General features: G+C 36.9%; 2 pseudogenes; both read left to right on the top strand.

Annotated features, from left to right (window-relative positions):
* Positions 1-296: 296 nt before the first annotated feature.
* LOC103080728 (tubulin beta chain pseudogene) lies at positions 297-1,077 on the top strand (annotated as a pseudogene).
* Positions 1,078-1,185: 108 nt separating this feature from the next.
* Positions 1,186-1,824, top strand: LOC103080447 (phenylalanine--tRNA ligase alpha subunit pseudogene; annotated as a pseudogene).
* Positions 1,825-24,580: the final 22,756 nt, after the last annotated feature.

The following is a 24,580-nucleotide window of genomic DNA, read 5'->3' as shown; positions in this document are numbered from 1 at the left end:
TGGCCGCTGAGCCTGCGCGTCCGGAGCCTGTGCTCCGCAACGGGAGAGGCCACACAGTGAGGGGCCCACGTACCGCAAAAAAAAAAAAAAAATTTATATTTATATTTATAAAAAGTTCAATTTATCTTTTCTTTTCCTAAATAGATCATGCTTTTGGTGTTGTATCTAATATCTCTTTGCCTAAACCATAGTCAGGTAAATTTTCTCCTATAATTTCTTCTAAAAAGAATATTTTGTAGATGTTTTACAGTTTTATATTTTTCATTTAGAACTACAAGTAATTTTTCATTATTAAGATGTCCTGAAGAAGGAGGCTGAGAGCTGTGACTGCCTGCATGGCTTCCAGATGACCCACTCCCTGGGTGGAGGGACTGGATCTGGGATGCGTACTCTCCTCATCACCAAGATCCAGGAGGCATATCTAGATAGGAACATGAACATTTTCAGCATGACGCCCTTGCCTGAGGTGTCGGATAGGATGGTGGAGCCCTACAATACCACCTACTCGGTCCACCAGCTGGTAGAAAACACAGATGAGACCTACTGCATTGATAATGATGCTCTCCATTACGTCTGATTCAGAACCATAAAGCTGACCACGCCCACCTACAATGACCTGGACCACCTAGAGTTGGCCACCACAAGTGGGGTCATTACCTGCCTGTCATTCCCCAACCAGCTCAATGCTGACCTGCGCAAGCTGGTATGAACAAGGTCCCCTTCCCCCACCTGCACTTCTTCATGTCAGCTTTGCTGTGTTAAGCAGCCAGGGAAACCAGCAGTACTGGGCCCTGACAATGCTGGAGCTCACCCAGCAGATGTCAGACACCAAGAATATGATGGCCGCCTGTGGCCTCTGCCATGGCTGCTATCTGACTGTGGCCATCGTGTTCAGAAGCTGCATGTCCATGAAGGTGGTGGACGAACAGATGCTTAACATCCAAAACAAGAAGAGCAGCTATTCTGTCCAGTGGATGGCCAACATTGTGAAAACAGCTGTCTGTGACATTCCACCCCAGGGGCATAAAAACGTCTGCCACCTTCACTGGCAACAGCACAATACATAATATTTCTTAAAATATTCTAATCGGATGGTGGGAGCCTACAGCCGAGGGCGAGGACGACACCCGGAGAGGGCAGCCAGGAGCCCTCAGTGTTTCTTGACATGTCTTGCCCCTTCTGCCCCAAGGCCTGGCCAGAGGCAACTCCTGTGACTGCCCAGCGACAAAACAGGCTTCAGCAAAGCCTTGTCCAACAAGTGACTCCGAGTGGACAAAGGTGCGCCCAATAAGCCCCAGTTGTTCAGAGTGGTGGACAGCGTGGAGGATGAGGTGCAGTGGTGGCTCCACCTAGTCCCGGGAGGGCAGGCAAAGAGGAGAGAAGTGAGCTCAGAAACAGGAAGCTGCTGATTGAAGTAACCTGCTGGGTAAGAAAAGGCAGCGTCTTCAGCACCAGCATCTCCAAGCAGGATGTGGAACTGGCCCCAGAGATGATTTCCAGAAGTTCTGAGTGGGACCGCCCTTTAAGCCCTACAACTTCTCAGCCCCCAGGATCCTCCACAATAGCGGACACCTGCACACCCTACTCAAGGTCTGCACCCAGCTGTCCGGCTGATCTTTCTGGAGTTGAGGTTCACAGCGTTGCCAACAGACCATCTCCTCAAGCAATCCTTCTGGATTTTTTTTTTTTTTTTTGGATGCCCTTTTCCAGCCCCAGCAGCACTCAGCACACGACTAGCATGACACCTTCTTCCTGGGATACCCAGCAGAGGCCCTGCAGCTGCCAGTGGACTATGTCCAGCAGGTCAAGCAGGCCTGGTCCTAGGTCGGCTGCCACTCATGGGGGAACAACCGGGACTGCAGGGAGCAGGACGAGACGGGAAAAGCCTGCTGCGCGAGCACACACACCACGACCGTCAGCTCGGTGCGCTCTGCCGCTTCCGCCCTGGGCAAGTCCATTGTGCCCCGCCAAGAACCTAACCACCAATGGTGTGTTCTGGAACGAGACTTGGAGGACTCGCACCTGGCTGAATTCCACCAGATGGAAGACATTGTGGCTGACCACCACCTCATCCCAGGCTATCTCATGGACATCATGAGGGAGTTCTTCACCAAGCTGGTATCATTCATTTCGAGGCAGCCTACAACCCCTACACAGGGCCCAGTGAGGAAGCGTTCAGTTACCACCAAGGCCTAAAGAAGTGGGTGGAGGTCTGGAGCTCTGGACTCTTCTGCCCTGAGATGCTGCTGCCCATGGGGCTCCCTGAGAACCTGTCAGGTGTTGCCTGGGGCCTCTTCCTGGAGCACCTGACTATGATCAAATGTGGCATTAGCAGTGTCTGGGAGCTGGTGAGCCTAAGATAAACCTGCAGATGGAGATAGTAGTCCCTTGTGCCACCTGAGCAGCTGAACCAGGATTCAGGTATAGATAATATAATTTGTTGGGGGGGTGGGTGGGGGCAGTTGGTGGGGTAGAAGAAAAATGGAAGAGGAAAAAGGGGAGAAGAAGGCTTCCAGTGGATGGCTTTCTAACTTTGTTTAAAAAAATTCTATTGAATAAATTTGGGGAAATCTGTTTTCTTGTCTAATTCTGTTTCATCAATCTGTGGATATATCTTCTTTCTGAATGCCAGAATCTGTGCAAACAAAGAGGGAAAGGGAAATTTCTCCCAGCAGCCTCAGGAGCAGTGAATAAAATCTCCACAATCAGCTTGATGTACCCTGCATCTGTGGAATACCTGAATAGGCAATGAATCATCCCAAAATTGAGGTGGTGGACTTTGGGAGCAACTGTAGACTTGGGGTTTGCTTTCTGCATGTAATTTGTTTCTGGTTTTATGTTTCTCTAAGTTTAGTATTAGAGCTTATTGGTAGGTTTGTTTATTGATTTGGTTGCTCTCTTGCTTTTTTATATTTATATGTTTTTTTCCTTTTTCTCTTTTCGTGTGTATGTGTATGCTTCTTTGTGTGATTTTCTCTGAATAGGTTTCCTTTTACCATTTGTCCTAAAATTGTCAGTCTGATTTTTTTTAATGAAGTTTTTAGTACTTATTATCATTGGTGGATTTATTTATTGATATGGTTGCTCTCTTCTTTCTTTCATTTTCTTACTTTTTTAATTTTTAATATTTTTAGATATTTTTAAATTATTATTTTAATAACTATATTTTATTTTATTTATTTATTTTCTCCCTTTTCTCTGAGCCATGTGGCTGAAAGGATTGTGGTGCTCTGCTCAGAAGTTAGGCCTGAGCTTCCTAGGTGGGACAGCTGAGTTTAGGACATTGGTCCACCAGAGACCTCCCAGCTCCACGTAATATCAAATGGCAAAAGCCCTCCCAGAGATCTCCATCTCAATGCTAAGACACAACTCCACTCAACAACCAGCAAGCTACACTTCAGGACACCCCATGCCAAACAACTAGCAAGACAGGAGCACAACACCACCCATTAGCAGAGAGGCTGCCTAAAGCCATAATAAGTTCACAGACACCCCAAAACAAAATGGATGTGGTCCTTCCCACCAGAAAAACAAGATCCAGCCCCACCCACGAGAACACAGGCACCAGTCCACTCCAAGAGGAAGCCTACACAAGCCACTGAACCAACCTTACCTACTGGGGGCAGACACCAAAAAGAATGAGAACTACAAACTTCAGGCCTGAGAAAAGGAGACCCCAAACACAGTAAGTTAACCAAAATGGAAAGACAGATAAATACACAGCAGATGAAGGAGCAAGGTAAAAATACACCAGATCAAACAAATGAAGAGGAAATAGGCAGTCTACCTGAAAAATAATTCAGAGTAATGACGGTAAAGATGACCCCAAATCTTGCAAATGGAATAGAAAAAATACAAAAAATGATTAACAAGAACCTAGAAGCACTAAAGAGCATACGAACAATGATGAAAAACACAACAAACGAAATTAAAAATTCTCTAGAAGGAATCAATAGCAGAACAACTGAGGCAGAAGAACGGATAAGTGACCTGGAAGATAAAATAGTGAAAATAACTACCACAGAGTAGAATAAAGAAAAAGAATGAAAAGAACTGAGGACAGTCTCAGAGAACTCTGGGACGACATTAAACGCATCAACATTTGAATTATAGGGGTCCTAGAAGAAGAAGAGAAATAGAAAGTGACTAAAAAATATTTGAAGAGATTATAGTTGAAAACTTTCATAATATGGAAAGGAAATAGTCAATCAAGTCCAGGAAGCGTAGAGAGTCCCAAACAAGATAAATCCAAGGAGAAACACGCCAAGACACATATTAATCAAACTAGCAAAAATTAAATACAAAGAAAAAATATTAAAAACAGTGAGGGAAAAACAACAAATAACATACAGGGGAATCCCCATAAGGTTAACAGCTAATCTGTCAGCAGAAACACTGAAAGCCAGAAGGGAGTGGCAGGACATATTTAAAGTGATGAATGGGAAGAAACTACAATCAAGATAACTCTATCCAGCCAGGATCTCATTCAGATTCAACGGAGAAATTAAAACCTTTACAGACAAGCAAAAGCTAAAAGAATTCAGCACCACAAAACCAGCTTTACAACAAATGCTAAAGGAACATCTCTAGGCAGGGAACACAAGAGAAGGAACAGACCTAGAAAAACAAACCCAAAACAATTAAGAAAATGGAAATAGGAACATACATATTGATAATTACCCTAAATGTGAATGGATTAAATGCTCCAACCTAAAGACATAGACTGTCTGAATGGATACAAAAATGAGACCCATATATATGCTGTCTACAAGAGACCAACTTCAGACCTAGGGACACATACAGTCTGAAAGTAAGGAGATGGAAAAAGATATTCCATGCAAATGGAAATCAAAAGAAAGCTGGAGCAGCAATTCTCATATCAGAAAAAATAGACTTTAAAATAAAGACTATTACAAGAGACAAAGGGCACTTCAAAATGATCAAGGGATCAATCCAAGAAGATATAACAATTGTAAATATTTATGCACACAATATAGGAGCATCTCAATACATAAGGCAAATGCTAACAGCCATAAAAGGGATAAATGACAGTAACACAATCATAGCAGGGGACTTTAACAACCCCCTTTCACCAATGGACAGATCATCCAAAATGAAAATAAATAAGGAAACAGAAGCTTTAAGTGATACATTAAAGAAGAATGATTTAACTGATATTTAATAGGACATTTCATCCAAAAACAACAGAATACACTTTCTTCTCAAGTGCACATGGAACATATCTTATAATATGTTATGATAGATAGATCTTATCTTGGGTCACAAATCAAGTCTTGGAAAATTTAAGAAAATTGAAATCATATCAAGCATCTTTTCCAAACACAATGCTATGAGACTAGATATCAGTTACAGGAAAAAATCTGTAAAAAATACAAATACATGGAAGCTAAACAATACACTACTAAATAACCAAGAGATCATGGAAGAACTCAAAGAGGAAAAAAAAAATACCTAGAAACAAATGACAATGAAACACGATGACCCAAAACCTATGGGATGCAGCAAAACTGTTCTAAGAAGGAAGTTTATGGCAATACAATCTTACCTCAAGAAATAAGAAATATTTCAAAAAAAACAGCCTAAACTTAAAACAAAAGCAATTAGAGAAAGAAGAACAAAGAAAAAAAACAACCAAAGTTAGCAGAAGGAAAGAAATCATAAAGATCAGATCAGAAATAAAGGAAAAAGAAATAAAGGAAACGATAGCAAAGATCAATAAAACTAAAAGCTGGTTCTCTGAGAAGATAAACAAAATTGAGAAACCATTAACCAGACTCATCAAGAAAAAAAGGAGAAGACTCAAATCAACAGAATGAGAAATGAAAAAGAAGTAACAACCGAAACTGAAGAAATGCAAAGGATCATGAGAGATTACTACAAGAAACTATATGCCAATAAAATGAACAACCTGGAAGAAATGGAAAAATTCAAGAAAAGTAAACCTTATGAGACTGAACCAGGAAGAAATAGAAAATATAAACAGACCAGTCACAAGCACTGAAATTGACACTGTGATTGAAAATCTTCCAACAAACAAAAGCCCAGGACCACATGGCTTCACTGGCAAATTCTATCCAACATTTAGAGAAGAGCTAACATCTATCCTTCTCAAACTCTTCCAAAATAGACCAGAGGGAGGAACACTCCCAAACTCATTCTATGAGGCCACCATCACCATGATACCAAGACCAGACAAAGATGTCACAAAAAAAGAAAACTACAGACCAATATTACTGATGAAAAGAGATGCAAATGTCCTCAATGAAACACTAGAAAACAGAATACAACAGCACATTAAAAGGATGATACACCATGATCAAGTGGAGTTTATCCCAGGAATGCAAGGATCCTTCAATATACACAAATCAATCAATGTGATACAACATATTAACAAACTGAAGGAGAAAAACTATATGATCATCTAAATAGATGCAGAAAAAGCTTTCCACAAAATTCAACACACATTCATGATAAAAACCCTCCAGAATGTGGGCAAAGAGGGAACTTACCTCAATATAATAAGAGCTATATATGACAAACCCACAGCCAACATTGTTGTCAGGGGTGAAAAACTGAAATCATTTCCACTAAGATCAGGACAAAGACAAGGTTGCCCACTCTCACCACTATTATTAAACATAGGTTTGGAAATTTTAGCCACAGCTATCAGAGAAGAAAAAGAAATAAAAGGAATCCAAATTGGAAAAGAAGAATTAAAATTCTCACTGTTTGTAGATGACATGATAGTATACATAGAGAATCCTAAAAATGCCACCAGAAAACTACTAGAGCTAATCAATGAATTTGGGAAAGTAGCAGAATACAAAATTAATTCACAGAAATCTCTTGCATTCCTATACACTGATGATGAAAAATCTGAAAAAGAAATTAAGGAAACACTCCCATTTACCATTGCAACAAAAAGAATAAAATACCTAGGAATAAACCTACCTAAGGAAACAAAAGACTTGTATGCAGAAAACTATAAGACACTGATGAAAGAAATTAAAGATGATACAAACAGATGAAGAGCTATACCATGTTCATGGATTGGAAGAATCAACATTATGAACATGACTCTACTACCCAAAGCAATCTACAGATTCAATGCAATCCCTATCAAACTACCAATGTCATTTTTCACAGAACCAGAACAAAAAATTTCACAGTTTTTATGGAAACACAAAGGACCCAGAATAGCAAAAGCACCCTTGAGAAAAAAAAATGGAGCTAGAGGAATCAGGCTCCCTGACTTCAGAATATACTACAAAGCTACAGTAATCAAGACAGTATGGTACTGGCACAAAAAACAGAAATATATATCAGTGAAACAGGATAGAAAGCCCAGAGTTAAACCCACACCCATGTGGTCACCTTATCTTTGATAAGAAGGCAAGAATATACAGTGGAGAAAAGACAGCCTCTTCAATAAGTGGTGCTGGGAAAACTGGACAGCTACATGCAAAAGAATGAAATTAGAACACTCCCTAACACCACACACAAAAATAAACTCAAAATGTATTAAAGCCCTAAATGTAAGGCCAGACACTATAAAACTCTTAGAGGAAAACATCACAGCAAGATGCCTTTTGACCCACCTCCTAGAGTAATGGAAATAAAAACAAAACTAAACAAATGGGACCTAATGAAACTTCAAAGCTTTGGCGCAGCAAAGGAAACCATAAACAAGATGAAAAGACAATCCTCAAAATGGGAGAAAATATTTGCAAATGAAGCAGCTGACAAAGGATTAATCTCCAAAACATACAAGCAGTTCATGGAGCTCAATATCAAAAACACAAACAACCCAATCCAAAAATGGGCAGAATACCTAAATAGACATTTTTCCAAAGAAGTTGTACAGATTGCTAACAAACACATGAAAGGACGCTCAACATCACTAATCATTAGAGAACTGCAAATCAAATTTACAATGAGTTATCACCTCACACTTGTCAGAATGGCCATCAACAAAAAATCTAGAAAAAATAAATGCTGGAGAGGGTGTGGAGCAAAGGAACCCTCTTGCACTGTTGGTGGGAATGTAAATTGATACAGCCACTATGGAGAACAGTATGGAGGTTCCTTAAAAAACTAAAAATAGAACTACCATACAACCCAGCAATACCACTACTGGGCATATACCCTCAGAAAACCATAATTCAAAAAGAGTCATGTACCACAATGTTCATTTCAGCTCCCTTTACAATAGCCAGGACATGGAAACTACCTAAGTGTCCATCGACAGATGAATGGATAAAGAAGTTGTGGCACATATATACAATGGAATATTACTCAGCCATAAAGAGAAACGAAATTGAGTTATTTGTAGTGAGGTGGATGGACCTAGAGTCTGTCATTCAGAGTGAAGTTAAGTCAGAAATAGAAAAACAAATACCATATGCTAACACATATATACGGAATCTAAAAAAAAACAAAAAAGATTCTGTAGAACCTAGGGGCAGAACAGTAATAAAGACACAGATGTAGGGAATGGACTTGAGAATGCAGGGAAGGGACTTGAGAATGCAGGGAAGGGAAAAGCTAAGCCTGGACGAAGTGAGAGAATGGCACGGACATATATACACTACCAACTGTAAAATAGATAGCTTTTGGGAAGCAGCCAAATAGCACAAGGAGATCAGCTCGGTTCTTTGTATCCACGTAGCGGGGTGGGATAGGGAGAGTGGGAAGGAGATGCAAGAGGGAGGAGATATGGGGATATATGTATACATTTAGTTGATTCACTTTGTTATGCAGCAGAAACTAACCCACCATTGTAAAGCAATTAAACTCCAATAAAGATGTTAAAAATAAATAAGTAAATTTAAAAGAAAATGTTTATCTCTAATTTAATAATGTGTGTGCTTTGTATTTATTTCACTTTATTATTATATTGGCTAGCATATCCAGCATAATGTTCAGTATATATCAGGAGAGAGATTGTTCTTCCCTTGTTACTGATTTTAGGGATAAGGCATACAGGCCTTCACTAGAAAGTATGATGTTAACAGTGATTATTTTAGATATCCTTCTCACGTGAAGGAATTCCCTTTTTATTCCACATTTACTGAAAGTTTATCATAAATTGATGTTGTTGTTGTTGTTTCAATGCTTCCTCTGTAGCTATTCATGGGAGCTTGAGCTTGTTAAGTCTGTTAATATGATGAATAACCTTGATTGATAAATAGATGCCTTTTGTGGAGGACATTTGAGTTATGTTCATGAGGATTATTGATCTGTACATTTTTTTCCTTGTAATATCTTTGTCTAATATTGGTATTAGGGCAGTGCTGGCCTCATAATTGGGAAATATATTCTCCTCCCCTATTTTCTAGAAGAGGATATAAAAGATTAATATTTGGTAGAAGTAACCAGTGAAATTATTTGGGATTGGGGTTTTCCTTATTCAAAGGCTTTTAAATAAGATTCTTTCTTAAAAAGACATAGATATTCAAAAGATATCTAGGTTATCTATTTCTTCTTGAATGAGATTTGATAGTTTGTGTTTTTCTAAGAATTATGACAATTTCATGTAAAATGTTACATTTATGGGCATAAAGTTGTTCATATCAGTACTATTTAATTATGGTCATTTTAACACATGTATTATCTCTAGTATTATCTTTTTTTCTTTCATTGTTTCAGTAATTTGTGTCTTCTCTGTTTTTTCTTTTTTGTTTGTGTTTTGGTTTTGTCAGACTGTGTAAACATTTATGAATTTTATTAAAATATTCAAAAGCTAGTTTTGAAACTGTTAGTTTTTTCCTATTATTTTACTGTATTTATTATCATTATCATCTTCTCTATTCTCTCCTTCCTTATGTCTCAGTTTGGTTTAGTTTACTCCTCTTAAGTTTCTTAAGGTTGAAACTTAGATCACTCATTTGTGGTGTTTCTTCTTGTCTGATACAAGCATTTAATGCTATAAGTTTTACTCTATGTACTGCTGTTAATGCATCTCAAATTTTTTGGTATGTTACACTTTTCCTTCAGTTCAAAATATTTTTTCTGTTGAGTATTTTGACCATAAGTTATTTAGAAGTGAGTTAATTTCAAAATTTTGTGGATTTTCCATATATTTTGGTTTTATTGACTTTTAATTTTCTTGTGTTCCAAGTACATACTTCATATGATTTCCAATCTTATCAATTTGTTGAGCTGTTTTATGATGCAGAATAAGGTTGGTATTGATGAATGTTCCATATATACTTGAAAAGAAAGCTTGTTGTGGTTTTGTCAAATGAAGTTTCTCTGCAATTGTCTTATCAATTAATTAGAGAGGAGTATTGAACTCTTTAACTATTGAAATTTTTCTGTTTCTTTTTTCACTTTTACCTTTTTTTTGGAAGCTTCCTATTTAGGTACATTCAGATTTAAGATTACTGTATTTCTTGGCAAACTGACCAGTTCATCATTATATTATGTCCTCTTTTGCCTGTGATTTTCTTTGTGTGTGTAATTTTCTTTGAACTGAAGGCTACTTTGTCTGATATTAGTACAGTAATCATCTTTAAAGATGTTGCTTTATAATAAAGTATTATCTTTATTTTGGTTAGTGTTTGCTTGGTACATCCTTCTCCTTTCCTTTTCTTTTAATCTATGTATTTATATTTGAAGTGGGATTCTTATAGACAGCATACTTTTGGCTCTTAGATTTTCATTCAGTCTGGCAATCATTGTCTTACTGGTTGGGGAGATCAGCTGGGTTTGAGATTTATTGCTGTTATGATTATTCTCAGTACACCATACTCTTTAAATTTTTGTAGTTATAACCTGTGTTTAGGGCTGGGTTAGTTTTCCAGAGCACTGCCTGTTTGGCTCTGAGTTTTAAGTTTTCCCTTTCTCCTGTGCCTCAGAGAGTTTTTTTGTGTTCTTCTCTTATTTCTCTCCAACAGTTTTCTCCTGTTACTTCTCATTCAATGCTTGGTAACTTGGTGGTGGGAGGGAATGTGGGGATTGAACATTCTTTGTTGTTCTGATTAAACCTCCTTTTTAGGCAAGCTCCATATCCCTGTGTGTCAGGGTGTGGCATTCACTGTTTTCTTTTTTTGGGGGGGGAGAGGGGGGAATCATTTATTTGTCTTTTACATGGAAACAGAAAATTGAGAGGGCGAACAAAAGGGGAACTAGCCAGCTGCTTAGATGCCCTGGCTATAGTTGTGGGCCTAGTGCCTATTCCCACCACTCAGCCAGGAATATTTTTATCTGTTCCCTTCCCCTTCCTCAGCTACAATGAGTTTTAAACCTGAGAGTAACAGTGTTTCTTGCCCTTTTCTTCACAAATTATATAGAAGAAATACAAGAGAGGTAGGGTTGAAAGGTCTGGGTGTAATCTCGTGTCCTGACTGCATAGATGCTGTTTTCCTCTCCCAGATCTATGCCATACTGAACATTTTGTTAGTGGTCTTCCTTATATTTTCTGTGAAGATCTGATAGGTTTTGTTCATTGACAGCCTACAAAAGAATGGTATTTCCCCAAGCTGTGATTCTCCAAGGGCTTCACACTGCCCAACACACTACACTTGGCCTAAATTAACCCATCAACTATTCTGGATGAATTCTTTTACAGGTATCTGGTTTACATTCCTTGGGCAAGGAATATATATTCCTCTCTCCCAGCAGATACCTGCCTTTCCTTAGATTTGAGGCCACTTCTTCGCTCTGAGACCTCAGCTCTCCAATGGGTTTGAAAAGAAATCATTAATTTGAAAGCTAATCTGGGTCTTTTACATTATAAATATGAGAGTGGCACTCCTTTTAGCCTTCTATACTCCAGAGTGGAAGCCAAATGTCATATTAAAATACTTTTAATTTCCAGAAATCCTTGCTTTTTCTTGGTTATTTTTTTCTGCCTTCAAATAACAACCTGATCTTGCTTTAAGGATGTGCTATCTTCTCTAATCTAAGAATATTTATGAGAATTTTAATATTATACTATATTTCCAAAATTATTTCTTCTTTCTCTGCTGTCATCTGTTCAGTTTGTCCATTTTACACCTTCTTTTTGTTTTATTATTTTTTTTTACTGCTAATTTTTCAATTTCCATGTCTTTATGAATGGAGGTTAGGATGATTAACGAAATTGATTGACTCATCTTCTAGTCTATTTCCCCAGTAGTCTTTTCCTTGGAATATAAGATCTGCATAGAACCCCTTTGTACATATTTCAGAAAAGGTTTTACTTTGGTGCAAATATGGAGTGGTTGCAATAATCTGTCACCTTCTCCATAGCCAAATTAAGATGAGATTTATTCTGAAGCACTGACCTATATACTTAGAACCCTCCTCTATTCCCTAGTGGATCTTTACTTTTTTGAAGGAATACCACTTTAGTTTTAATGAAAAAATCACACTCCACTAGCTACTCTATAGGATACAATCCTCTGTACCTGCTAATTCTAAATGTAGTTGGGTTCATTGAGCAGAATGTGTTCTGTACCTATTGGAGATTTTTCTGTGCCTATTTTGGTCTCTGATTTTCTTCAGTTTGGTTTATTCCTCAACTCCATCTGCTTTAAAGTATCTACAGATTTATGGGACAAAAAAATACTTGTTCAGGTATGCTGTGGTCTGAATGCTTGTGTCTCTTAAGAATTCATATTGAAACCCAACCCCCAAGTGATAGTATTAGGAGATGAGGTCTTTGGGAGTCATTAGGTCATGAGGGCTGGGCCCTCATAAGTGGGATTAGTGTCCTTATAAAAGAGATCTAGAGGGATCCCTGTCCCTTCACTATGTGAGGTTACAGTGAAAAGTCAGCCATCCTAAGCAGTGGGCCCTCACTAGACACCAAACTCCTAGTGCCAGGATCTTGGACTTCCAGCCTCCAGAACTGTGAGAAATAAATATTTATTGTTTATAAACCATCCAGTCTATGCTATTTTTGTTATAGCAGCCTGAACAGAATAAGACAAGGTGGTTTTCTATGTTTTTCTGGATTTATTCCATTTTATATATATTTACTGTAATTTCAGTGGGATTTTCAGGAGAAAACAACTTTAAGTACAAATTTTCAGACCACTATCTTGAATTAAAATTTCTTATTGAAACTTTAAAGGTGCTATTTCTGCATTAAAAAGGAAATAAATTCATTTTAACAGGAAAAATTGTGGCATATTGTAATACTTTGAGTTTTGGTTCCAATTTGTAAATTAAATTTATAAAGTAATTTATATTACATTGTTTTTTTAAAGAATAAAATAAATTTGCTCAAAAATATAGGATAGTCATAAGAAAATGTTATATAGATACCATGTAGAGAATAAAAATTAGCCTCTATTTTGAACATTCTACAAGGATTCTCTTAAAATGCACTTTATAGAACCTTATACTTCACCATGGAATTTTATATGCAACTGATCTTTCCATCTTCTCTCTAAGGGCAGTTAGGTACAGAAAGGATAAATAGCACCCTCTGGGTATAGTCTGAGTAAAACGGAGTTTCATGTAAAGCTGTTAAGAATCTGAGAGTCTAATAAGGCCTGTTACCCTAGTCAAATAAAGGCAGTGAACAGAATAACAACAGTGGAGGCAACAGCAACAATAAGCAAACCATTATAGTTTTCAAATTTTGCCTTTAAAGATATTGGAAGCTGAAAAATAGCAATACAGAATGAATGTCTAGTATTTCAACATGTTAAACAACATCCAAAACTAAACAGTATTTTTTTTTCCATTTTCCAATTTATAATGTGATAACCATTATGTCTTTTGTTTGTTTTAGTAGTAAGTTGTGTAATACAAAGTATATTTCTCACCTAGGCTTCACTTGGCAACCATTTTAAGAAATCTCTTTTTCATTGTTGTTTTCGTTGTTGTTGTTGTTGTTTTAAATAAGGTTTCACCTTTATTTTATAAGATCCAGTAATTTCAATAGGAAATTTGCAAGGGGGGGACTAAAATTTATATAAGAAGGAAGAAAATTCCCTTTGTAATACCTTATGCATTACTCATTAGTTCTCCTTATAACCTGGCAACTCTTATTTCCTTTATGAGGGAAAACCAATATATGCAAATTTTATACATGTACTCCCAACTTGCTCAGAAGTGTAGAGAATATTGAGGATCAGAAAAGGAGAAGAGGGCTTCCCTGGTGGCGCAGTGGTTGAGAGTCCGCCTGACGATGCAGGGGACACGGGTTCGTGCCCCGGTCTGGGAGGATCCCACATGCTGCGGAGCGGCTGGGCCCGTGAGCCATGACCGCTGAGCCTGCGCGTCCGGAGCCTGTGCTCCACAACGGGAGGGGCCGCGACAGTGAGAGGTCCGCGTACCACAAAAAAAAAAAAAAAGAAAAGGAAAAGAAGGAAAAGAAGGAGAGGAAGGAGGAAGTACATCAGTATGAATAATCAAGAAATAAATACAATTTGTTAATCAAACAACCAGTCAATTAGTACTTACAGAGTAGATAGAAAAGCATTCAAGAAATGAGAAAGGAGACCAGATTATATCTTAAGTCAGTGAAGATGCTTAATTCGTTTCTCTTCCCAGCTGGTACTGTGGGATGAGAATGGCTCATATATGTTGAATTGTAGAAGATTCAGTGCAACTTTCTCTTGGAGACCCCATAAACTCTGATGAACCAGAGGGGCTACAGTATTGAATGACAAAGTAGAGGTGAACATACTTACAGCTCCATCAGCATCCTGTGGTCAAGGGCAGGTAAGAATATTTCTTTCTAGGATTTTCAGCTAAGTGGCATATATAAGATTCCAAAAGATATTTTAAAATGGTATCAATATATGAAAACCTGAAAGATCTGAACATAGAAGCTAGAGTCCAATAAGATACGAAGATGGTAACAATTTGAAAAGAATAAAGAATCCTCAAGAGATTCTCATCTTTGGGTTCTTAAATTTAAAAAAATATCTACTTATACCCTAAATTTATAAGCATGATTTTTCATGACAGAGCAACAGAGCCAAATGTTTTCAGGGCTGTTATCTTCATGCCTCTCTTTCAGCTGCAAACTTAGAGAAGAGCAAATGTTACTACCCAATTTTTAATTTTCTATAGTTACTTTCCTTAAAAATGAATTTATCAGGGAGGGAAATCTAGGCTTTCTAATGCCACCTCTGAGTTACTAGTCTGTTATTTCTGCCTCCATTCTATGTTGCTCTGAGTTCTCCTAAGGATGTGTTACTTTACAACAGGTGCTATTCGGGCCCGTGAGCCATGACCGCTGAGCCTGCGCGTCCGGAGCCTGTGCTCCACAACGGGAGGGGCCGCGACAGTGAGAGGTCCGCGTACCACAAAAAAAAAAAAAAAGAAAAGGAAAAGAAGGAAAAGAAGGAGAGGAAGGAGGAAGTACATCAGTATGAATAATCAAGAAATAAATACAATTTGTTAATCAAACAACCAGTCAATTAGTACTTACAGAGTAGATAGAAAAGCATTCAAGAAATGAGAAAGGAGACCAGATTATATCTTAAGTCAGTGAAGATGCTTAATTCGTTTCTCTTCCCAGCTGGTACTGTGGGATGAGAATGGCTCATATATGTTGAATTGTAGAAGATTCAGTGCAACTTTCTCTTGGAGACCCCATAAACTCTGATGAACCAGAGGGGCTACAGTATTGAATGACAAAGTAGAGGTGAACATACTTACAGCTCCATCAGCATCCTGTGGTCAAGGGCAGGTAAGAATATTTCTTTCTAGGATTTTCAGCTAAGTGGCATATATAAGATTCCAAAAGATATTTTAAAATGGTATCAATATATGAAAACCTGAAAGATCTGAACATAGAAGCTAGAGTCCAATAAGATACGAAGATGGTAACAATTTGAAAAGAATAAAGAATCCTCAAGAGATTCTCATCTTTGGGTTCTTAAATTTAAAAAAATATCTACTTATACCCTAAATTTATAAGCATGATTTTTCATGACAGAGCAACAGAGCCAAATGTTTTCAGGGCTGTTATCTTCATGCCTCTCTTTCAGCTGCAAACTTAGAGAAGAGCAAATGTTACTACCCAATTTTTAATTTTCTATAGTTACTTTCCTTAAAAATGAATTTATCAGGGAGGGAAATCTAGGCTTTCTAATGCCACCTCTGAGTTACTAGTCTGTTATTTCTGCCTCCATTCTATGTTGCTCTGAGTTCTCCTAAGGATGTGTTACTTTACAACAGGTGCTATTCCCAGGTCTTTCACTTTCCATGTGTTTATGCTAAACATTTAGTGAAACAAAATACTATTCATGGAGTTAGAAGTTTGTTTCCTCACAGTAGTAATAAATAGGTAGATATGTATCTTTCTGGTGAAACAAACCTTTCCTGGGAAACCATGTTAGGGGCATAACACAGATCAAAATAAAATCTAATAGTCTCACGTCATCACATCCATCACTGACCATCTCTGACCAGAACCTCGGATGCTTATATCAAATTTCCTGCAGTCTAGAATGCTTCCTATAGTTTCCTTATAAACTAACTAAGATCCTTAAAAGCAGAGTGGGACCATATCAACTTTCACCACTGAATTCCCCTCTCACACCATCTAACTTGGATATACAAGGGGTTCCTAATATTATTTGCCAAAACAATGAATGGATTGATAGATGAACAAGTAAATAGTAAAACATCTAACTGGCTTCCATAACATAACATAGATTGTAACTTATCTTTTTGTGAAATATGTATTATTTTCATCTCTATAATGTAGTGAGCAGTTTGCTTTTTATTTGCTGTTCTGTGTTATCTGTGCCTAAGAAGCTAAATCAAGCAGAAAGCTTCATCTAAAGTCAAAAAGCCTAATCCACTGAGTACACAAAATGTAACATATTTTACAAGTAATGAAGAAGTACAGGAATTTCCATCCTAGAGTCCTGGTCAAATTACCTAATTCTCAGATGGCTACATTTTGCCTACTTAACTTCTCTATGCAGCAACTGTTGCCTTTAGTGTTTTTCACAATCTTTTAGCTACCTTTTAAAATTATTTTGCACTTTCATTTGTAACTACCTAGAGGTGAAACACAACAGCTATTTTTGTGGTGGTTAGAGCAGTCCCTGAAGAAAGGCATTTAAATTTGCAAAGTACTTTTATTCCTTTTGAGACTTAAATTTACTGCTCAGCAAATGCAGCATACTGAAAATGCCAAAGCAGCTATAAAATAAGATATTGAGAAAAATTATAGACTGGTGTAAGATTACTGTCTTTTTTGTTATACTTGCTATTTTATTTTGTTCCAAGCTTCTTCTCTCTGTGTTAAGTGAAAAAAAACTAAAGGAATTGTCATTCCCCATTCCAAATGCAAACTATTTAAGCAGGTAAAAATACTTTGATTGTCATAGAATGTCATTCTGGAATATCAGTTGCCTTTTCAATAGATTCTTTCCATTTGGGAAATCATTTGTACTTAATGGAAAAGAAATGGTTTTGTAATAATTATCCAATGAATTCAAATTTGGCAGCAATACTGTAATGATTATGTCAAATTCTCTACACGTATGCTATAGAAGTAATATTTGGCTTCAGTTAGTTTCTTACTTTGAAATGGTTCCACACTAGACCTATTTTGTCAGTGGTAGTCAAAATGGTCTCTCCAAACTACTTCATTAATTGCTTTAGGTCAGTTAATATGCAGCTATTTATGAACAACCCATAACCTCAATGTTTGGATACAAGTAAGAGGAAAACAAACAAAAAGTGTCAATGTAGTATGGAAAAAAGTATTGTAACAAATGCTCTATGTAATAGTTAAGAGATACATATTAAAAGGATCATACACCATGATCAAGTGGGATTTATCCCTGGTATGCAAGGATTATTCAATATATGCAAATCAATCAATGTGATACACCATATTAACAAATTAAGGAATAAAAACCATATGATCATCTCAATAGATGCAGGAAAAGCTCCTGACAAAATTCAACACCCATTTATGATAAAAACTCTCCAGAAAATGGGCATAGAGGGAAACTACCTCAACATAATAAAGGCCATATATGAGAAACCCATAGCAAGCATCATACTCAATGGTGAAAAACTGAAAGCATTTCCACTAAGATCAGGAACAAGAAAAGGATGTCCACTCTTGCCACTCTTATTCAACGTAGTTCTGGAAGTCCTAGCCATAGAAATCAAAGAAAAAAAAAAAATAAGAGGAATACAAATTGGAAAAGAAGAAGTAAAAGTGTCACTGTTTGCAGAGGACATGATACTATACATAGAAAATCCTAAAGATGCCACCAGAAAACTACTAGAATGAATCAATGAATTTGTTAAGGTTGCAGGATACAAAATTAATGCACAGAAATCTCTGGCATTACTATACACTAACAACAAAAAATCAGAAAGAGAAATTAAGAAAACAATCCCATTTACCATTGCAACAAAAAGAATAAAATACCTAGGAATAAACCTACCTAAGGAGGTGAAAGACTTGTACTCAGAAAACTATAAAACACTGATGAAAGAAATCAAAGATGACATAAACAGATGGAGAAATATACCATGTTCTTGGATTAGAAGAATCAATATTGTGAAAATGATTATACTCCCCAAAGCAATCTACAGATTCAATGCAATCCTTATCAAACTACCAGTGGCATTTTTTACAGAACTAGAACAAAAAATTTTACAATTAATATGGAAACACAAAAGACCCCGAATAGCCAAAGCAATCTTGAGAAAGAAAAACAGAGCTGGAGGAATCAGGCTCCCTGACTTCAAACTATACTACAAAGCTACAGTGATCAAGATAGTATGGTACTGGCCCAAAACCAGAAATATAGATAAATGGTACAGGATAGAAAACCCAGAGATAAACCCACGTGCATATGGTCACCTAATTTATGACAAAGGAGGAAAGAATATACAATGGAGAAAAGACAACCTCTTCAATAAGTGGTGCTGGGAAAACAGGATAGCTATATGTAAAAGAATGAAATTACAACACTCCCTAACACCATACACAAAAATAAACTCAAAATGGATTAAAGACCTAAATGCACGGCCAGACACTATAAAACTCTTATAGGAAAACATAGGAAAACACTTGACATAAACCACAGCAGGATCTTTTTTGACCCACCTCCTAGAGTAATGAAAATAAAAATAAAAATATACAAATGCGACCTAATGAAACTTAAAGCTTTTGCACAGCAAAGGAAACCATAAACAAGATGAAAAGACAACCCTCAGAATGGGAGAAAATATCTGCAAATGAAACAACGGACAAAGGATTACACTTCAAAATATACAAACAGCTCATGCAGCTCAATTTTAAAAAAACAAACAATCCAATTAAAAAATGGGCAGAAGACCTAATTAGACATTTCACCAAAGAAGACATATAGATGGCCAAGAGGCACAAGAAAACATGCTCAACATCACTAATTATTAGAGGAATGCAAATCAAAACTACAATGAGGTATCACCTCATACCAGTCAGAATGGCCATTATCAAAAAATCTAGAAACAATAAATGTTGGAAAGGGTGTGGTGAAAAGGGAACCCTCCTTCACTGTTGGTGGGAATATATATTGGTACAACCATTATGGAGAACAGTATGGAGGTCCCTTAAAAAACTAAAAATAGAACTACCATATGACCCAGCAATCCCACTACTGGGCATATACCCTGAGAAAACCATAATTCAAAAAGACGCATGTACCAAAATGTTCATTGAAGCACTATTTACAATAGCCAGGACATGGAAACAACTTAAATGTCCATTGACAGATGAATGGATAAGGAAGATGTGGCACATATATACAGTGGAACATTACTCTGCCATAAAAGGAAACAAAGTTGAGTTATTTGTATGAGGTGGATGGACCTAGAGTTTGTTATACAGAATGAAGTAAGTCAGAAAGAGAAAAAGAAATATTGTATACTAACGCATATATATGGAATCTAAAAAAAAAAAAAAAAAGTTATGGATGAACCTAGTGGCGGGTAGGAATAAAGACATAGACATAGAGAATGGACCTGAGGCCAGGGGGAGGGGGAGGGGGAAGCTGGGGTGAAGTGAGAGTGTCATCGACATATATACACTATCAAATGTAAAATAGACAGCTAGTGGGAAGCAGCCGCATAGCACAGGGAGACCAGCTCGGTGCTTTGTGACGACCTGGAAGAGTGGGATAGGGAGAATGGGAGGGAGGCTGAAGAGGGAGGGGATATGGTGATATATGTATGCACATGGCTGATTCACTTTGTTGTACAATAGAGACTAACAGTATTACAAAGCAATTATACTCCAGTAAAGATCTATTAAAAAAAGAAAAAACGTAAATGAGGAACAGGTAGATGAAGGGGCGCTCAACATCACTGGTCATCTGGGAAGTGCAAATCAAGGCTGCAGTGAGCTATCACCTCGTGCCTGTTGGGATGGCTGTTATCCAAAAAAAAAAAAAAAAAAGATAGTTGTTGACCTGGATGTGGAGGAAAGGGAAACCTTGTGCACATTGTTGAGAGAGTGTGGATTGGTGCATCTGCTGTGGAGGGCAGCATGGTGGTTCCTAAAAAGATCAAAGATAGATCTGCCCTATGATCCATCAGTTGCACTTCTGGGTATATAGTCAAGAATTTAAATATTCTGCAATCCCATGTTCATTGCAGGATATTTCACAGTAGCCAATACGTGGAAGCAAGCTAAATATCCACCAATGGATGAATGGATAAAGAAGATGTGGTACATGTATACAGTGGGATATTTGTTCAGCCTGGAAAAAACAAGGTGCGTTCTTCATGACCATTTTTTTTTTCTTTAGGTTCCATATATATGTATTAAGGGTAAGCTGGGACAAAGTGAGAGAGTGGCGTGGACATATATACACTACCCACCTACCAAGCTGGTGGGAAGCAGCCGCATAGCACAGGGAGATCAGCTCGGTGCTTTGTGACCACCTAGAGGGGTGGGATAGGGAGGGTGGGAGCGAGGGAGATGTAAGAATGAAGAGATATGGGGACATATGTATATGTATAACTGATTCACTTTGTTATAAAGCAGAAACTAACACACCATTGTAAAGCAATTATACTCCAATAAAGATGTTAAATAAAAACAACAGTGACAAGGTGGGAAATCCTGGCACTTGTGACAACATGGGTGAACCTGGAGGATATTATCCTACGTGAAATAAGCCAGACAGGACAAATACTACATGACTATACAACTTAAATGAGGAATATAAACTAGTGAAACTCATAGAAATAGAGGGTGTAATGGTGGTTTTCAGGGCCTGGGGGGAGAGGAAAATGAGGGGGTACTAATCAATGGGAATAAAGTTTCAGTTATGCAAGATGAATACACCCTAGAGATCTACTGTACAGATCTATTGCCTATAGTTAACAATACCGTGTCGTATACTCAAAACTTTGCTAAGAGGATAGCTCTTACGTTAAGTGTTCTTACCACAAACTAATAATAATAAAGAAGGTGGATGGAAATCTTTAAATGTGATGGATATGTTTATGGCATAGCCTGTTGTTGAGAGTTTCACAGGTATATAGGTATATACTTATCTCCAAAGTAATCAAGTTGTATACATTAAATACGTACAACTTTTGGTATGTCAATTTTACCTCAATAAAGCGCTTAGAAAAAAAAAGAGAGATACTGGAGAGAAAAAACAGAGTAGATTCTTCTGTTATAGGTGGATTTACATACATACCCTCTAAAGTCTCCTGATGTATATGTGTGTGTATGTATGTGTGTGTGTGTGTGTGTGTGTGTGCATGTGTATAAAACAATTTAAAAAACACAACAAAACTGTGGTTAAGATCTAACCAAAATCCTTTTCTGTGAAAATTTATCCAATTAATTGTGCTTGCTTATTTATGCACTATTCCCTTCGCAATTAACTACTGTGAATGAATCATTGTCATTTTCTTATTTCCTGAGTGGCTTTATACATATGTTAATATTTCTTTAAATATGCTCTTTATCTTTCTTAGTTTGTTATAAAGTCTATACAGAAAAGGGGGTTGGCATTTCTTCATTTCCATATTGTACCATAATTAGTGGTCAGTTATACTAAAGAACTGAGTTATAATATTTTTCCAGTTTTATTTATTGAAAGAGTGATTATTGATGTGTATTAAAAATTAAATATGAGCAGTATGAAATTTCTATCACTTGATGTTTACCATTTGAGATCAAAAGCAATAATGTAAATACATCTTTAACACAAATTACATGTTTGTGACTTCACAATAAGGAAATGCAATCATAGGATGGGAGATATTTAAGAATAAAATGATAATAAAATGTTTTATGCCTTATTTGTCATTAATTTTTTCTAATTTTATAGTTATTTTAATAAGTCACACAAGTGGCATAGAATGCTGAATTTGATCTTTATATATATAATTAAATAATGTATTTGAAAACTTAGTTACTAATCAAGAGATTAAAATATAATTATAACTATATGGGAATATAAAAGACATGTTCATATTTTCATTTACTCTTTCCTTTAATAAATCTATTTTTCTTTTAAGAGTTAGGCAGTCTAGGGCTTCCCTGGTGGCACAGTAGTTGAGAGTCAGCCTGCCGATGCAGGGGACACAGGTTCATGCCCCGGTCCGGGAGGATCCCACATGCCGCGAAGCGGCTAGGCCTGTGAGCCATGGCTGCTGAGCCTGCACATCCAGAGCCTGTGCTCCACAATGGGAGAGGCCACAAAGCAATTAGAGAAAGAAGAACCAAAAAAACCCCAAAAATTAGCAAAAGGAAAGAAATCAAAATATCAGATGAGAAATAAATGAAGAAAAAATGAAGAAAACAATAGCAAAGATCAATATAACTAAAAGCTGGTTCTTTAAGAAGATAAACAAAATTGATAAACAATTAGCCAGACTCATCAAGAAAAAAAGGGAGAAGACTCAAGTCAACAGATTTAGAAATGAAAAAGAAGTAACAACAGATTCTGCAGAAATACAAAGGATCATGAGAGACTACTACAAGCGCCTATATGCCAATAAAATGGACAACCTGGAAGAAATGGACCAATTCTTACAATAACACAACCTTCTGAGACTCAACTAGGAAGAAATATAAAATATAAACAAGGCAATCACAAGCACTGAAATTGAAACTGTGATTAAAAATATTCCAACAAACAAAAGCCCAGGACCAGATGGCTTCACAGGAGAATTCTATCAGACTTTTAGAGAAGAGCTAACACCTATCCTTCTCAAACTCTTCCAAAATATAGCAGAGGGAGGAACACTCCCAAACTCATTCTACAAGGCCACGATCACCCTGATACCAAAACCAGACAAAGATGTCACACAAAAAAGAAAACTACAGGCCAATATCACTGATGAACATAGATGCAAAAATCCTCAACAAAATACTAGAAAACAGAATCCAATAGCACATTAAAAAATCATAAAACATGATCAAGTGGGTTTATCCCAAGAATGCAAGGATTCTTCAATTTACACAGATCAATCAATGTGATAAACCATATTAAAAAATTGAAGGAGAAAAACAATATGATCATCTCAGTAGCTGCAGAAAAACTTTTGACAAAATCAACACCCATTTATGATAAAAACTCACCAGAAGGTAGGCAGAGAGGGAACTTACCTCAACATAATAAAGGCCATATATGATAATCCCACAGCCAGCATCATTCTCAATGGTGAAAAACTGAAACCATTTCCAGTAGATCAGTAACAAGACAAGGTTGCCCATTCCCACCACTATGATTCAATATATGATTCTTGTTTTCCTATACACGAATGATGAAAAATCTGAAAGAGAAATTAAAGAAACACTCTCATTTACCATTGCAACAAAAAGAATAAAATAACTAGGAATAAACCTACCTAAGGAGACAAAAGACCTGTATGCAGAAAACTATAAGACACTGATGAAAGTAATTAAAGATGATACAAACAGATGGAGAGATACACCACGTTCTTGGACTGGAAGAATCAATGTTTTGAAAATGACTATATTACCCAAAGCAATCTACAGATTCAATGCAATCCCCATTAAATTACCAAAGGCATTTTTCATAGAATTAGAAGAAAAAATTTCACAATTTGTATGGAAACACAAAGATCCCAAATATCCAAAGCAAACTTGAGGGGAAAAAAAAACAGAGCTGGAGGAATCAGCTCCCTTACTTCACACTATACTACAAAGCTATAGTAATCAAGACGATGTGGTACTGACACAAAAACAGAAATATAGATCAATGAAATGAAATAGAAAGCCCAGAGATAAACCCACACACATATGGTCAGCTTATCTTTGATAAAGGAAGCAAGAATATACAATGGAGAAAAGACAGCCTCTTCAATAAGTGGTGCTGGGAAAACTGGACAGCTACACATAAAATAATGAAATTAGAACACTCCCTAACACCATATACAAAAATAAGCTCAAAATGGATTAAAGGCCTAAATGTAAGGCCAAGAACTATAAAACTCTTAGAGGAAAACATAGGTAGAACCCTCTATGATATATATCACAGCAAGATCCTTTTTGACCCAGCTCCTAGAGAAATGGAAATAAAAACAAAAATAAACAAATAGGACCTGATGAAACTTCAAAGCTTTTGCACAGCAACGGAAACCATTAACAAGATGAATA

The sequence above is a fragment of the Lipotes vexillifer genome, unplaced genomic scaffold (assembly GCF_000442215.2).
Source record: "Lipotes vexillifer unplaced genomic scaffold, Lipotes_vexillifer_v1.1 scaffold1001, whole genome shotgun sequence".
In the NCBI taxonomy this organism is placed as follows: domain Eukaryota; kingdom Metazoa; phylum Chordata; class Mammalia; order Artiodactyla; family Lipotidae; genus Lipotes; species Lipotes vexillifer.
This window is presented reverse-complemented; position numbering and strand designations above follow the sequence as displayed.